The 18,320-nt window shown below is 39.2% G+C and overlaps 1 protein-coding gene across 3 annotated transcripts in view; it reads left to right on the forward strand.

Annotated features, from left to right (window-relative positions):
* Positions 1-18,320, forward strand: part of CACNA2D1 (calcium voltage-gated channel auxiliary subunit alpha2delta 1) — a 636,415-nt gene that overhangs the window by 342,232 nt on the left and 275,863 nt on the right. The window contains exon 1 of one of the 3 annotated variants that reach the window (XM_045030046.1): positions 5,292-5,347. The exons of the other annotated variants lie outside the window; for them this stretch is intronic. The gene's annotated coding sequence lies outside the window, so the exon portion shown is untranslated. Of the gene's footprint in view, positions 1-5,291; positions 5,348-18,320 lie in introns of those variants that run through there. 3 annotated transcript variants of the gene reach the window in all.

The raw sequence follows: 18,320 nt of genomic DNA on the forward strand, positions 1-18,320 counted from the left end.
CCCCGTGGGAAATGGGGTAAGCGGGATGCAGGAGCAAGAGGGAGGGGGACACCCTGACATTAGCCCCCCTCTTTCTCCCCCATGCACAGCAAGCAGGAGTCTCGGGGAGCAGCTCCAAGGCACAGGACAGGAGCAGCACATGGCAGTGTGGGGAGGGACTGCTGTAATTGATAGCCTGCTGGGAAGCTGCTGCACAGGGAACTTAGGGGAGCGGGAAGCTGAGAGGGGGGCTGCCAGTCCACCCTGATTCCAAGCCCCCACCAGCTAGCTGCAACGGGCTGCTCTTCCTGCAGTGGACAAAGCAGGCGTTATAAGGGAGCATTGCACAACTTTAAACGAGCATGTTCCCTAATTGATCAGCAACGTAACAACGAAATGCGAACCGGGGCGACTTTAAGTGAGGAGTTACTGTAATTAATAATAATTGCAGATTCTGCCACAGACTTTGTGTGTGAGCTTGAGCAAGCTGCATAAGCAATACGGTGTATTGGTTTCTTTTACCCTTTGCCTGTCTTGCCTATTTAGGTTGTAAACTCCTCAGGAGGGGGACACTTTCTTAACATGTATGTACAATGGGCAGTATAACAGGGTCCTGATGTTAGACACTTCACACTCCGCTAATATCATCTTCTAAAACAACCTTCACAAATATGTGTTCTATCAGCTAACCCTTTTATAGTACTGAAACTACCCTTCTGTGTGTGGACAGTGATCTTTTCTTAGCCGTCTGTGGCTCCATTTGTGCCCCCATTTTAATTCCTTTTAATGCTGCATTTAAAACTATTGGCCATGACATTTTCCAGATCATCGAGCACCGTCTGGTGGAGTTACAGCCACTTTGCTTCTGTTGTTTTGGTTCTACATATTCAACTCCTCCTCCTCTGTGCTTGGCAATGGAAAACCCTTTACCACTGTACCTCTCTGCCATGGTGTCCCAAAGTTCTTTGTTGATCATATCCCCTTGGCATACTTCCTATCAGATTTTATTCTTGTGTAACTATTTTATGCAGGGCCGGCTCCAGGCACCAGCTCAGCAAGCAGGTGCTTGGGGCGGCCAAGGGGAAGAGGCAGCACGTTGGGCTCTTCGGCGGCAATTCGGTGGCAGGTCCCTCGGTCCCTCTCAGAGTGAAGGACCTGCTGCCGAATTGCTGCTGAAGAAGAAAGCGGCACGGTGGAGCTGCCACTGATCATGATCGCGGCCTTTTTTTTTTTTCCCGCCGCTTGGGGTGGCAAAAACCCTGGAGCCGGCCCTGATTTTATGCTGCTGATACCCAACTCTGTTTTTTCCCCTGTTTCAGCCTTTACTCATTTTCTGCTGCTTTCACCTCATGATTGCTTGGCTCTACAAGGGTCTCTTTTAATTCAATCAAAACCCATCCTTCTACTAATTTGTAATAAGTGCACCTTGAAACAAAACTCCACCATCTCCAGATTTCTCCTCAACTCAAATATCACGTCAACTCTAGTATTAAAAAGCTTAGGATGAGGTTGTGTATGAATGAGTAAGTGACTTGGGGGTCATATCTCCCATTTATATAAATTTGCCTAGTTTCATTTCTGAAACATTGCCCCCTGCGACAATCTCTCAGCCATTCTTCTTCAATTTCTTTCATTTGTTTTATGGTAAACTCGTGCTTTATATGTCCCAAGGCCCAACTCCTGAGACTTCAGTTTGTCAAGAAGATGGGCTTATGTCCTTTTCCATACCTGGAAGATGTGCAGCTCTCATCCTCAGAAATCTTGACTGCTAAACTAACCATTTAGGAATCTAGTTCAAGATTTCTCTCTTTTCCTTCTTAACCTGAAATACCTCCTGTTAATTTACTCCATTCTATTTTTCTGGTGTATTTTTCTGTTCTTCATTCCCATTTGCTTTCCTCCTTCCTATTACCCAGTGCTCTGAAGATCCACCTCTCTCACTCTTTCCACCATCTAGAATATTTTGGGGGGCTAATTGTTTTCTTCACTTGGATTTAAAAAAAAAACAATGACCACATTTGAAAACTAGTCATTCTTTGGCCTCTGACTTCTCTAATCCAACAAATAAAACAATCTAATTGTAACCCTTAGTCTTCCAATCAGTAATGAGTCTCTGGTGTTCTGCAACATCAAAGAGATGCTGCAAGTTTATCTAATTATTTATATGTCCCGTGGTGCCACGGTATGTGAGCATTTCATAATCATTAATGTATTTTATTTTCACAACAAAGAAGGAAGAATTTTCTTCTTATTTTTCAGATAGGGACATGAGGCACAGAGTAGATTAAGTGACTTGCCAAAGTCACAGCTGATAACTGTGACTAAACCAGTAGGTTTCCATTCACTAGAAAATATTTCCTAGCCTTCTCTTTTTGCAGGTTGTAGTCTATGCAATTGATTTTTATTTGAAGGTGTAGAGTACAGGTGTATGAAAGATACAATGCTTTTATACGACAGCTGAACAGCCCTGTTGTTCTGTCCTTTTCCACACATTTTAATTATTCTTTCTCTGCTTTTTCCATTTTGTCTCCTTGTTCTTTCCGCTCTTCTGTATTTATAGTCTCTTCTGACTCACTGTTCAGTCTTCTCTTCTTGTATTGCATTTGCCCTGGCGTTCTTTCAAATATCACTTTTTTCTTCACAGATCTTGTCCAAATCTGATCGTTCTCTCTCTGTATTTGCTCATATAATCCATCCCTCTAGGAAGTCCTTAATTGCTCCATCTCCCTGTGTTCACTCTTTGGGTTCTTTTCCAATTTAATTTTTTTTTTTTAAATATTGGTCACTTCTTGTCTGTGGCAAACTGCAGTAAGCAGGACACTTCTAATACCACACAGGCAGTGCACAGTTTGTGTTTCCATTATGCGCTTATGCAGTAGCCTTCTTTGTATTTTAACTAGCTATACCAGCTCCTGCAGTAGCAGAACATAAAACACACATTAATTTTCAGAGTTTAAAATTCAGTGTTTTCTGGTGTCTTCTGTGTGATAGTGCTTGAAATTATTTTTTCATGTTCTATTTTTAACACTAAACATGTAGCAGAGGGGAAGCCATGTTAGTCTGGATCGTAAAAAGCGACAACGAGTCCTGTGGCACCTTATACACTAACAGACATATTGGAGCATAAGCTTTCGTTGGTGAATACCCACTTGTGTCTGACGCACATGGTGGAAATTTCCAGAGGCAGATATAAATATGCAGGCAAGAATCAATCAGTCTAGAGATAACGAGGTTTGGCCCTCTTCTAGCAGTTGAGGTGTGAACATCTTGGGAATCCCTAGGTGTTCACACCTCAACTGCTCGAAGAGGGCCTCATCCTCCCTGATTGAACTAACCTTGTTATCTCTAGACTGAGTCTTGCCTGCATATTTATACCTGTCTCTGGAAATTTTCACCACATGCGTCTTACGAAGTGGGTATTCGCCCACGAAAGCTTATGCTCCAGTACTTCTGTTAGTCTATAAGGTGCCACAGGACTCTGTTACTTTTTACTAAACATGTAGCAGGTTTATTTACCAAATTGCCTTTGTAAACTATAATGATATAAATATATACCACAGGGTAAAGCTGCTTATTAATTTGTAATTGGAGATTTCAGAATAAACTAGGAAAATCATACTGATGTGTGGAATCATTCCAGAACTGCCCGTTAAGGTCTTCATTATTCACAGACTACTGCTTCCTGCATGATTTATATGGTGTTAATATAAGTTAGTTATCAGTTGCTGTGCTGCAAGTCAAATGATAAGTTAGGGCAGTGATAACCTGCACTATTAATACCATATTGTTTAATTTATAATGCAGGTAATAGCATGTGTCTTGAGCAAATCTACTTTTTTCCCTTTTATTCTAATCATGCTGCTTATAATCCTTTCCACAAAAAGAACATAATACCCTAAGGGAAAAGAGAGTATAGAATTGCAGTGACTTAGCTAATTAACTCAAAGGAATGAGTCTTGTTCTTTTTACCTGTGTTGCTCTTTTTATTTAACATTTAGCTTAACTGCAAACCAGAACAGCCATGCCTGGCTGGAAGCTTCCAGTACCCCTTTTACTCTCATTCATTAGGCCTTAATTGGGAACAGTCAATTGCATCTCCCGGCAAGGGATGCATCCCTAATTGACACAAGTGATTTATGAGAGAAGAGGATTTCCTTCATCAGCCCCATATTGGAAAGCAGCCATGACTGATGGAGCAGTACCACTTGTGCAGATGCTAATCATTACTAATAGTTAAAGCGACAGCAGCACTTTTTATTCATTTTCTTACTAAACTCAAAATGGGAGGTCTAAGAATGGAAACTCCACAAGAGACTGAACAAACTACGAACTAATGCTTTGACTGAGGCTAAAATGTGAGTTTTACCTACAGGGAAGCACGCCAGTTTTATATCAAACAAGGTCATCCCTATGGCTAATCATTTTTTTTTTAAATATGAAACACTGCCACTTTTATAAAGATTTGCATATTCTGTTTAAAAGTGTGTGAGCTCTACTGCAGGCGATACATGACACTTATTGACTGCTCTGGGGATAATACCTGAAATACAAACTCAATGAAAGATATAAAGCAGGTGCATAAATGCAGCTCTATACCTCTCTGCAAATGCAAGCAACAAATGCATAAAGAACAGGAGTACTTGTGGCACCTTAGAGACTAACAAATTTATTTGAGCATAAGCTTTCATGGGCTACAGCCCACTTCATCAGATACATAGAATGGAAAATATAGTAAGAAGATATATATACATACAATATGAAAAAGTGGAAGTAGCCATACCAACTGTTAGAGGCTAATTAATTAAGGTGAGCTATTATCAGCAGTAGAAAAAAAACTTTAGTAGTAATAATCAAGATGGCCCATTTTAGACAGTTGACAAGAAGGTGTGAGGATACTTAACATGGGGAAATAGATTCGATATGTGTAATGACCCAGCCACTCCCAGTCTCTATTCAAACCCAAGTTAATAGTATTTAGTTTGCATATTAATTCAAGCTCAGCAGTTTCTTGTTGGAGTCTGTTTTTGAAGCTTTTCTGTTGCAAAATTGCCACCTTTAAGTCTGTTACTGAGTGGCCAGAGAAGTTGAAGTGTTCTTCTGCTAGTTTTTAGATATTATGATTCCTGATGTCAGATTTGTCCATTTATTCTTTTGCGTAGAGACTGTCCGGTTTGGCCAATGTACATACTTTCAGCTTTAAATGATTAGATAAACCAAGAAAGAGGAGGCAGGGTAGGAGGGGGAGGGGTTATGTGTGGATGTAGGTGTAGCTAGGGGTGTGATCTTTCAAAACTGACTAGTAGATTATCAATGCCACAATATTTGGGTGCCGAACTTGAGATGCCATACAAGGACTGATTTTCAGGAGGTATGTACTTTTGGTGTGCCAAGTTGGGCACCCCATATCTTTAGGTATTTTTTTAAATATTGGCATATATAATATAATATAAGCCCTCAATTCATCTTTCTTTCTCTATCTCTCTCTGCCTCCCTCCTCTCCTCTTAAAATATAGAGCAGAAAAGCAAGGTAATTGCAATTGCCAAATAAGACACATAACACGTGTTTCTTAAATTCTCCAATCCTTCCTTTTAGATAGTGTATAATTATGCACTGTACTTTGGTGTTTTTTATTTACATGAATTACGTTAGAAGACAGAAATTTGTGTGTGTTTATTTCACAATGAATCTAAGCCATGAGAATGTGTGTCTTTTGAGAACAGAATTATTATCTGGGAAGCAGACACTTCAATGGCTCTTTTCCTAGGTACCTGTTATACTGTATTTCAGAGACACGTTGTTAATGCTGTGTGAAACTCATTGGTTTTGGTTTGCAGAGGTCAGTATCAGTTTTTTCTTCGGTGTTAATTTTTGAGATTTAATACATCTGAATTTTGTTTGATTTACATTTCAGGTTAACTCATTAAAAATAAGTCATGAGAATCAATTAGCCCAGGTTTACTGAAAACTGAGCCCAGGTTCGCTCCAAATTGACCTCCATTACCTAGATGATCCTAAGATTTATGACCTGGAATAAATTTCAGTTTTGTGCTGAAACCATGTTAGCATTTATTTGTTCTGGTGTTTTTGTAATGGAAATTTCACACCGCTTTAAATATGGAACGCTCAGTATAGTTTTCAGTTACTCTTTCTTCAGTTACTTTTACTTCAAGTGTAGAGATGATTAAATCAATGGAAACAAAATCAGAACCAGACCAAATTGTAATCCTTTTTAGGGGGTATGAAAATTTGAACTTTTTTTTTTCTTTACTGCACTTCTACAGTGCTTGTCTCCTTCTGGGATAAAAGCAGAAAAATGCAGAGCAGCAGAAAAGAAAAACAAAAACCAGGAATGTGCTGGCTAAACATCACTGCAGCATCCTGACAATATGTTAACTTACACTTACCTTTCCATTCATAAATATATTTCCTTCCACCTTTAATACCTACATATTTCTTTAATTTTTTTTCCATTTTAATTCTTCATAAATTCACAGTAGTCACTATCCTTTTCACTGTTGTCCCTTTTGGCCTAAGTGCTTGGCCAATATTTTGGACCTCACAGGCTTGTTTCTGTTAGACTGAGCAATACGATATCACGTATAATCTTGGGTGTAATCTTGTCATTCAATAGTAAAGTCAGAAAATTATTTTTGTTACCTCATCCCCACCAAGGGAGCTGCCGTAGCTGTGGGAGGAGCCTCTAGAAAGTGATTTATTTGTTTCTGAGCTTCAGTATGGAGCAGCTATTTTAAAATTGGCCAGGCTTCTCTTCACCATCTGCTTGGGCTGCCTGCCGCAGAACAGGAAGCTGGGGATCCCAAAAGCATGTTCTCTACTTCTCTCCCCTCTGCTACCTCATCTGCTTAGAATTCTCAGGGTAAACACAGTAGAATGGCAAATGAAAATCTCCCACCTATCTGTGATGCTGGGATTCCAAGGGGATCAGTGCAGCCAACGGCAGAGTGAAACTTTGCTGTAAATAGATTGAAACCTTGCCATGAAAGTTGAATGAGTACTGAAGCAATCCGGGACTTCCACTCCACTGCCTTCCAAGACAGGTTTCACTAGAATAGGACTCCATTGATGTGCTAGCAACACTGCCATGTTGCTTGAGAAGATATTTTGCTTATAAACCCCTATTTTGGGTACCAAGGTGGCAACCACTATAGAAATACCTTGAATAAATAGCTAGATTCTGACACTTAAAATTTTATAAGGTTTTAGGAGGAGAAACGCTTTGAAATAAAATTATATGGAATGTCACATGATTGTCCCCTGCTTGCTTCCCTCTTTCCCAAAATCTGTTTTTTGGTTACCATAATTTTTAACTTTGTTTCCTTCCAAATATTGTGTTCTTTATTCTGTTTCCTCTGCTGTTCTACATCCAGTTGCTACACTCTGCTTCATGTTTCCGAGAAGCAACACAATGAAAACAATACTCAGACAATGCTTCAGGTATCATGCCAATTTCACTTTGACACTCTGTAGTAGAACGTGTTATGCTGGTACTCTACATTTAATCTTGTATTTATGTTGAGTGCTCTAGGAGGTGTTAGCTTGCCAGTCACAACTGTGGTGGGATCACACAGTGATAGAAGCAGTGTCTCAGCCAGCCGGGTTCCAAATCCCATATGCTTTTATAGATCATAATCACATATTGAGTTCTTTTTTACCCCTTTTCTAGCCTTTCTAAATGGCAAGAGTGCATGCTATGGAGCACAATGCAACATGTTCCTTGTGTGATGCACTACGCAATAACTGGGCAACTGCATTGTTCCCTAACTTACGTTTCCCACTCGTGTTGAGCATGCAGCCCCATATTCTTTAGTAGAAGCAGAGATAACTATGGTGAGCATACACATCAAATGTACCTAATTTTGAGGAGTGTCACTCAGTATAATCCCAAAGTTACTTATGTTCTACACCTATTTGATTATCTCCTCACAGAGAAACTTATTTGATTAATAAATAAAGACTCATGAAACCAAGCTTATCGGAAACATTGTGTACTCTAAAGGAATGATTCCAACAGCATTTGAAGTTTCCTTTTGCCCCTCACTTTGGGTCTTTGTTGCACACTGTGATTTGATTATTGGCAGATAGATTGAGAGGTATGATGTTGAACTCCACAGCTAAAAGGTCATCCCTTCTGGAACACAATGACGTCCTGATCCATGACTAGGGCTCCGAGGTAATACAAATAATAAATAATAATAATAATCATCTGAGTGCAGGTAAGCAAAATGTGCCTTGCCTTAAAACAGCACAAGATGTGGCCAGTGTCTTGTAGAAGACAAATTAACAAATGAATCAAATTTTCCTTGGTTCTTTTGCCCCACTATATGCCCGTCTCCTTTTTACGTGTAAGAGCACAGTCACTTACCATCCTTCCAGTCTCCAGTAGTTCCCTGTTGACTTTGCTTCAGTCTCTTTTAGCAAAATACACACTCCATGATTTCACTGTGCACTTTCACTTTATGTCTGAAATCTAATATCAATAACAGTATGCTTTGAATGCCAGTGTGAATTAATGCCATTCCTTGGGAAGATGAACATTTGAACTGACAGTGAGTAGATGACTGACGTTGGCTAGTTAGGTACTAAGGCTTTGTCAAGTTGCTTCCTGAAAATGAGCTTCTTCCACATCTACCGAATGCGTTGCTGGGAGACGTGTCAAGTCGTTCCATGTCAAGGTTATTACAAGACAGTTTGATTCTAAACAGTGCTTGGGAAATGGGCTCCCTTTGATGCTCTCATTGGAATCATAAATTATCACCTGAAGGAGAAGGTGTTCTTCTTACACTCTATTTGAATTTGGGGGAGAAATCAGACACCATGCTCATATCACATTACTCCAAGCTATGCAAGTATTTTTTTCTTTCCTCCCCTCTCCCCCAAACCTAATGTATGAATATGCATTTGGGGCTGTATGAAAAATACATAATGAGATATGACTATGCCCAGAGCTATCTCCTACCTGGGAAACAGTGTTATGAAATAATAATGACAAGAGTGCTGCTATAGTCAATATCATAAGATGATGAGGGTGTTCATAATGTACAGAATCCTACCTTCAAGGCAGACGTGCATCAGAACAACACTGGAAATCTCCCAGTGGAGGCTAAAGTTTATGCCACACTAAAGATCAAAATTCAACCCTAAAGCTAGTGCTTCATCATTTTAATGGAATGTTACTTTCTTTGAGATCTTAGTTTTATCAGAAACATGAGTGATAATAAAAAAAATGTAATTGTTTTTGGGTTTTTTTGGGGTAGTCAGTCCTGAATGAACTTAGTGATAGGCCTCTCAATGAAACAATAGTTTCAGACAAAGTTATGTGTTGCCCAATTCTAGATGAAAATGTTACTTGTTGCAATATGGCACTTTGAATTGCATCAGTCACACTGAGTTTTGTTAATCATTTAGTTTTATGCCACATAACTAAATCTGACATAAATTATTATGTGGTTGATCTGAGGGTGAATCGGGGTTTGAAAATTGCAGGTTTTTCCAAGAAAGGTTGAATATAGTGTGACACTACACCTGATATTTTTCATGGTTGTATGATTATGATATGATTATGAAAAAAGATGCAATTTGTACAAGATGAGTCATGTAAGGTGTCATTGGAAAAGTTCTGATTTGCTGAATGTGATTCTTATTTGTGTGCATGTATCATTGCTGTATCTAAAGTTATGAATATTGACTATGTATCTGTATTTCAAATGTAGTTAAACCTGAGTGACATCATCATCAGTAGGCTAGATACTTCCAGTCTAGACAACTGGTTGGGAAGGGCCTATTCAAGGTAATGGGCCATTAGGAGAAACCATAGGCCTTAGGAGAAGCTTATCCCCCACCTGGTGAACCTTCCTGGGAACGTTCGAGACAGCCTGTAAGTAATGGCTGCTATGACTCAGCAAGATATGCAAGGGCATTTGACACTGATCTCCATTTTGTATACCTGTATTTTTCCACAAACTGGTCTGGGAACCAAGTTTGAAACAAAGGGTTCCCGCCATATGGAAAAGTTATATAAGGCAGGGAGTGACATCATTGGTTGTTCTTCACTCCCCAACAACTGAACACCTGAAAGAAGCTCCAAAAGAAAAGGACTTGAAATAAGGGTGGGGAGTCAAGCTGCAAAGCAAATGCAGCTTGTGCCTTGAGAATCTGCAAGCCTGCTTGTATCATCAGTCAGAGTGAGAAATTGTTAATTCATATCCAGTATTTCTAGTATTTTAGGCTTAGTTTGCAGTTTTGTTTATTTAATAGAAAACAGATCAAAGCAGATTACTTATCACTTAAAATCTATCTTTTGTACTTAATAAACTTGGTTTAGGTTTTAATCTAAACCAATGGCCCTCGACTGTAGTGATGGGAAAACCTCAGTTTATATTGTGGATATTCCTCTCCACATTGAAGGAGAGGCTAACTATAAATTCATACGGATTGGGGGTTTGACCAGGACAGGATGGTGCAGCTCTAGGGTCTTGAGCTGGGGATTAATTTGCCCGCAGCCTCTCTATTGTTGGTTCATACAGTGGTTCGCTAAAGCCTGCATGCAACTGCAGCTGGGTTTGTCCCTGCCTGGGTGAATGCTGATGGGAGTGTAGGACCAGGAGCAGTCTATAGCCTGTCACAACAGCACAGTGCTGAGGGGGAGCCCAGGCTGATGAGTCAGAGGGCTCAGAGGTACCCCAGTTCCAGGTGGCACCCCAGGATGAGCCCGTCAAATAGAACTTTTAAAGATTCTTGTATTAATAGGTTCAGAAATGAAGAACTCACATAGATTAGTATCTAAACAAACTGTGTCCATACTGGTGAGTTTGATGTAAGAAAGTAAAAATCACTTTTGGTTTGTGCTGACAGTTATGTTCAGAACCTAAACTTGTGTTCAAACTCATATTACTTATAGTATCTAATGAAAGAAATTGCCAAATATAATCTTACAACAGTGCACTGTGGATTTGATAAGAAACCAGCACTGGTAACTAATGTATGACAATGTTACAAAATCAATTAAAATATTCAAATTATAAATGAGACAACTGAGGCAACAATCCAAATGATGTCTTACCAATGGAAAATGTACCAAAACTTGTAGCGAAGTGTTGGGTTAAGAAGTAATTTTGTTTTCCACTGGAGTTTTGAAGTATTACTTTTATTCAAGGCATAATACCTTAAAGTTACCTTGTATATATTTTAAAGTCTACATTATGACTTTGGGTACAGTCTTGAGCCAGGAGTGCTGTGTAAATTGCACTGCTCAAGGATTGGCAGAGTCATTCCTCTGAGTCACAGTTCCTCCCCTTTTGTGTGTGTGTGTGTGTGTGTGTGTGTGTGTGTGTGTGTGTGTGTGTGTGTGTGTGTGTGTGTGTGTGTGTGTGTGTGTGAGAGAGAGAGAGCGCTATTGGCTCTTCTCCCTTGAAAGCCCCCCAACAGTGGTTTGAGAGAGAATCCTATTCTCTCTAATCCAGTTAAGAACAGAAGGTAAGTGGAAGTAGTCTTAAGAAGACAGAGTCCAATGTAGACCTTGTCTATTTGCAGATGATTACGTCTGCTATCTTATTCATTCCAGTGCTGTCCTCTTCTCCATTTCTGTGAGCATTAACACTATAATCTACTGTTTCCTATACTTTCCATAAATAAGGATGTCAGCTACAGAAAAGGTATCAGACTTGAAACAATCCTTTATGTAACGCTTTTCAGACAGTACTTCTGCATCCAAGTCATGTCTTTCCAGACATGTGCTGAATAGTAAGCAATCTCTGGGTTAGCTGCAGAAATAATTCTTGCCCAGTGTGACTGCGAAAGGTCAACTACATTTCTGCTGTTTCAACTGTTCCTGTGTTCTCTCAGCAGGTTCCTAGCCTTTCAGCTCCCTTAATGATGATCCAAGAAAAAGTATCTCTTTGTTAATCTAGAGCTCTGTCTTTTATTCTGTTCATTACTTTTTAACTGTTTTTAATTCTGTGAAATTTTTATGTGAAGAGACTCATTGCTCAACTCCTTCAATAATTTCAAACTAGACTTCAGCTGACTTTTCCAGAAAGTTCCTTAATTATGTCCTGTGTCTCTTTCAGACATTTGCATGAGCTTTGGCAATGTTTTGAGGAGACCCTTCTGTCTTTTTTGTGCTTTTCTGCTCATGTCTAATACTTTGGTAAAGTGTCTTAGTGAATGTCTTTATTCTAACTAAGTGACAAAGAATCCTGTGGGACCTTATAGACTAACACGTATTGGAGCATAAGCTTTTTGTGGGTGAATACCCACTTTGTCGGATGCATGTAGTGGAAATTTCCAGAGGCAAGTATAAATATGCAGGCAAGAATCAGTCTAGAGATAACGAGGTTAGTTCAATCAGTTCTGGGCACCACATTTCAGGAAGGATGTGGACAAACTGGAGGGAGTCCAGAGAAGAGTGACAAAAATGATTAAAGGTCTAGAAAACATCACCTATGAGGGAAGACTGAAAAAATTGGGTTCGTTTAGTCTGGAGAAGAGAAGACTGAGAGGGGACATAACAGTTTTCAAGTACATAAAATGTTGTTACAAGGAAGAGAGAGAAAAATAGTTTTTCTTAACCTCTGAGGATAGGACAAGACACAATGGACTTAAATTGCAGCAAGGGACATTTAGGTTGGACATTAAGAAAAACTTCCTATCCGTTAGGGTGGTTTTGCACTGGAATAAATTGCCTAGGGAGGTTGTGGAATCTCCATCATTGGAGATTTTTAAGAGCAGGTTTGACAAATACCTGTCAGGAATGGTCTAGATAATACTTAGTCCTCTCATGAGTTCAGGAGACTTGACTAGATGACCTCTCAAGGTCCCATCCAATCCAATGATTTTATGCTCCATGTGTAACTTGTGGGATTTGTACTTGGATTGGTATTATCTACTGGTTTTCTGTTTGGGTATTACAGTGCAAACAGCCAGAGTATATAGCAACAATAACATCAGCGTGAACCGATGAGATAAAGTTTCTACAGTTAAACATTTAGGGTACTAAAAACACTGGAGGCTAGTAAAATCTAGGAGGGGGAGATAGGACCAGCCAGGAGCATGCTGCAAACAGTACTAGAATCGGACTAGGGACAGCTGAAGACAGCAATGCATTATGAGATGGAATCAGGATTCAGGTGAAGGCTGTATATGGTGCAGGACATAGACGTGAGGATCAGTTAAAGAACTCAAACTTGTAACTATCCAAATTCAATTGATTTTAATGTTGGTTTTATAGCTAAATATCAGTGAAGTACTTTGAGAATTTAGCAGTTTGTATTTGCTGGGGATCTGGTCAATGAATCATAGAAAAAAAGGGAGTTCTGCCATATTTTTTTCAGTAAAAGCAGGATTGGGCTCTAGATTGGCGCTTTGGTTTGACATCTATCTATTGCATATCCTAATTTATCCAAAATACTTTGGACTGGAAACCTCACAAGATCAGACATTCTCAGTAGATGTTCAGCAAGACTGGGCATACTTTTTTTTAAATTGCATTACATCTGGTTGAATACCTCATGGGATCTCAGTACAAGCAGTTCCAAGGAAGATAGGAAATACAAAGGGAATTGTGTTTTTGTTTTGTTTTATAATAAAAATAATCAAGTGGATCTTTTCTGACCTTCCAAAAAGGTTTAGATTTGGTTTTAGACGAAGTAACAGTTTATTTTATTCAGATCAAGTCATCACTCCTGGTATAGACTATCAATCACCCCACTACCAAAGCCAAAGACACTTTAGCAAAATATTAGGCATGAGCAGAGAGGCAGAAAAAGAAAGACAGAAGGATCAACCACAAAATGTTGCCAAAGCTCATGCAAATGTTAGAAAGAGACACAGTAACTTTCTGGAGAAATCCTACTGAAGTCTAGTTTGAAATTGTTGAAGGAGTTGAGCAATGGGGCTCTTCTCATAAAAATTTCACAGAATTAAAAACAGTTAAAATGTGGTGAACACAAGATGTATCTAATACTGAAACAGGTAGTCACTGTCAAAAAGTCATATCTCAGGGGTAGGCAGAAAAATGACTGGTGGTGGTATTTTATGGTCTTTTTTTTTTTTTCCCCAGAATCTTGGAGTGAGAACCAAAAGTGAGAACCACACAGGACAAAATGATGTACCCCCTTCCCATGAGCCCCCTTACTTCCCTCAGCAGGCCATCTATGTTATGGATTATATTGTGGTGAGGAAAGCAAACTCCATGAGTTTGCGTGCAGAGGCCGGGAGTGGCTGGAGCCTTGACTCTGCTTCACCAACAAACCAGTTAGCTCAGCAAATCCTGATTGGGACTTGCTTGCTACTGTGAAGTATATGATAAATAATGATGTCAGGGCATCTTGATCTGAATATAATAAGGATACAGAATGGTGACCCACAGCCCTTACTTTTCAGTCTCCTTATTGTGCACCATGCTGTTGTCAGTTGTGTCCAATCAGCTTACACAGTCTGGCCTGGAAAATGTAAAGCACTCTGGACTTGGTGAGAAAAGGAATGAGTATACCTGTGAGCGAGAGCCAGGAGGAAGATAGCTGGCTGCCAGGCTAGGCAGTGCCAGCAGAAAAGATACTGCCAGTGAAGCAGGCAATGCTTTTATCTCCAGTGCCTAGGAATTGGTTTTAATTACATAAAATGTATTATGAAGAGACCTTCATCAGTTTTGCTTGTTGTGGTGTGACTGTCCCAACTCAGATCTGCAGAGAATTGTCTTGCACTTTAGTGGATATACTATCGTGTGGTTGGGAAGACATGTTGTGATTTAAGGGTTATGGTTTTTTAAGTTGTGTTGTACGGGAGTAAACTGTGACTCTCAGAGATAAGGTGGTGATTCTTCTATGGCTATGGTGTATTAATCCTGAGGCGAACTGCTATACAGTTAACTAGAATAAAGGGACGATAGAGTATGGCTGGTTAAAGTGAGTCTGTAGTCTCTCAAAGGCTCAACACTTTACATTATGGAATGACACTTTAGAATCAGGACCTAAACTTGCTATTGAGTTTTGCCTGAGAAAATTTTTAACAGTGGAATTTAAAGGGGAAATTGTCTTACACAAATTTGTACATAATTAGGCTCAGTGCAGGGAACGCTGTTTTTGTTTTGGAGAATGGGATCCAACAATTCACAGGTGGCTGCTAAGCTTCAACTGAGACCTCTGTAGCTGCTGTTCCAGGCTACAAACTGAAAAATGGACTGCAGGTGGTGTGCACCACTGTGCATGGGCTCATGGGTTTCTACTGGATCCATATATATTTTGTACCAGTAGCCCCTCCATATTGGCCTAAGTAGGATCAGCATAGAAACCCCTCTCAGTGGTGTAAATGTTATGTAGATGCGCCAGCTACTGCACCTCTGCTTCAACATCTCTGAGAAGGGCTATGCATCTTGCTCTCCACACCTGGGAGAGTTTCACCAATAATTAACACCTTTCAAAAGTTGTCATTTCTGTCTCTCTCAAGTCTATTTTGTCCAAACACCAGGATAATCTTACACATAAAAGGAACATAACATCCTTGTTTACCTGCTGTTGAAATTCCTCTATGTACATCTACATTCATCTTTTCAAAGGGGCAGTTTGTGCTCTGTCTGAACTTGCCTGTCTTAAAACTCCTACAGTTATTGTGTAAATGTCTAGCTCTAGCACCTTTTCCCAGTGTAGTCTGAATTGCTGATAAACTGCTGTCTAGGCAGGTGTAATTGCTGCTGCAATTTAGTACTTTCATATCAGCTCTCCTTTGATTGCTGCTATACACTTTTAATTTGGTTGAAAATGATCTTATTCCTCAGTCATTCCTCAACATCAGTTGTCCTGTTTCTCAGCTGTGGAAATCACGCCTATGAATGTTAGTCTCTTGCATCTCAGACTAAATTGCTACTGGGTGTTAGGAAAACAGTGCTTAATCTTTTGTTATTAAGTAAGCACACTCCTGGCTTTTGATGCACCATTTAAAATAAACAAAAAGGTTCTTGCTTGCAAACATATTATTTACTATACTGTTGGGAAGAGGAAAAATCTGACCTCGTAGATCAACATTTTTATTATACTCTTTACATAGTTTTGCTTTGGAAGATGGCAGAAATCTTTTAGTTAGTTTCTATTTTTAAAAATAGAGGTTTTCAACATGTCCAGTAAATTCAGCTAGCGAAAGCTTCACTTTAATTGTTGGGAAAGATAAGCACATTGCATGTGTCTCTTGAAAAATAAATATATTAAATCCTGAATATCTACTTGGATGACTTCAATATCCAGTTTTAAACCTTGAAAAGAATTGTTTGTGATAAGCCTAAAATTCTCTATGCTTTTATATTAGAGCTGTCGATTAATTGCAGTTAACTCACACGATTAACTCAAAAACAATTAATTGAAATGAATCACAGTTTTAATTGCACTTGTAAACAATAGAATACCAATTGAAATTTATTAAATATTTTGGATGTTTTTTTACATTTTCATATGTATTGTATTCTGTGTTGTAATTGAAATCAAAGTGTATATTATTTTTATTACAAATATTTGCACTGCAAAGTGATAAACAAAAGAAATAGTATTTTTCAATTTACCTCATAGAAGTACTGTAGTGCAATCTCTGTCATGAAAGTGCAACTTACAAATATAGATTTTTTTTGTTACATAACTGCAGTCAAAAACAAAACAATGAAAAATTTTAGAGCCTGCAAGTCCACTCAGTCCTACTTCTTGTTCAGCCAATCGCTCAGACGAACAAATGTGTTTACATTTGCAGGAGATAATGCTGCCCGCTTCTGGTTTACAATGTCACCTGAAAGTGAGAAGAGGCATTCTCATGGCACTGTTGTAGCTGGCATTGCAAGGTATTTACATGCCCAGATATGCTAAACATTCATATGCCCCTTCATGCTTCAGCCACTATTCCAGAAGACATGTTGATGACGCTTGTTAAAAAAAAAATGTTAATTAAATTTGTGACTGAACTCCATGGGGGAGAATTGTATGTCTTCTTCTCTGGTTTACCCACATTCTGCCATATGATTCATGTTATAGCAGTCTCGGATGATAACCCAGCAAATATTCATTTTAAGAACACTTTCACTGCAGATTTCACAAAACTCAAAGAAGGTACCAGTTTGAGATTTCTAAAGACAGCAACAGCACTCAACCCAAGGTTTAAGAATCTGAAGTGCCTTCCAAAATCTGAGAGGGATTAGGTGTGGAGCATGCTTTCAGAAGTCTTAAAAGAGCAACACTCTGATGCGGAAACTACAGAACCCGAACCACCAAAAAAGAAACTCAACCTTCTGCTGGTGGCATCTGACTCAGATAATGGAAGTGAACATGCATCGGTCCACTCTGCTTCAGATTGTTATCGAGCAGAATCCGTCATCAGCATGGATGCACGTCGCCTGGAAGGGTGGTTGAAGCATGAAGTGACATATGAATCTTTAGTGCATCTGGCATGTAAATATTTTACTATGCCGGCTACAACAGTGCCATGAGAATGCCTGTTCTCACTTTCAGGTGACATTGTAAACAAGAAGCGGACAGCATTAACGCCTGCAATGTAAACAAACTTGTTTGTCTGAGCGATTGGCTGAACAAGAAGTAGGACTGAGTGGACTTGCAGGTTCCACAATTTTACATTGTTTTTATTTTTGATTTCATGTTTTTTGTACATAATTCTATATTTCTAAGTTCAACTTTCATGATAAAGAGAGTGCACTACAGTACTTGTGTTAGGTGAATAGAAAAATACTATTTCTTTTGTTTTTTTACAGTGCAAATGTGTCATCAAAAATAAATATAAAGTGAGCACTGTTCACTTTGTATTCTGTGTTGTAATTGAAATCAGTATATTTGAAAAAGTATTCTATTGTTTAACAGTGTGATTAATCGCAATTAATTTTTTAATCTCTTGACATCCCTATTTTATATACATTATTGTAATAGTCTGTTCCTAAGCATTAGTGATAGCAATGACCATATTGTATTACTTACTTCCGGGCCATTCCTACAAATATGTATGTGAGTAATTTTAAACGGATGAGTGGACCCACTGAACTCAGTAGGACTAATCACATCAGCAAAATGACTCTGTGCATACTAATTTGCAGGTTTCAGACCTTTCTAGTAGGCCATCAGTCAGTTTGGGTTAGTTTCATCTTCCATACACTGAACTGGGACTTCACTAACCCGTGTTTATGGTGCCAGCTTATGGTGACCCCTGTCGGCTGTTTCTCAGGTGGGTTTCTGTGACTCAGCCCTCTGGCCCAGTCACACGCAGTTCGTAGGTATGCAAACCTATTAGACCCCTTCCAGGGTAACAGGGCCTGTCTCAATGGTTTCTGTCCTGTCCTTATATG

This window comes from Mauremys mutica, chromosome 1 (assembly GCF_020497125.1).
Source record: "Mauremys mutica isolate MM-2020 ecotype Southern chromosome 1, ASM2049712v1, whole genome shotgun sequence".
NCBI classification, from domain to species: domain Eukaryota; kingdom Metazoa; phylum Chordata; order Testudines; family Geoemydidae; genus Mauremys; species Mauremys mutica.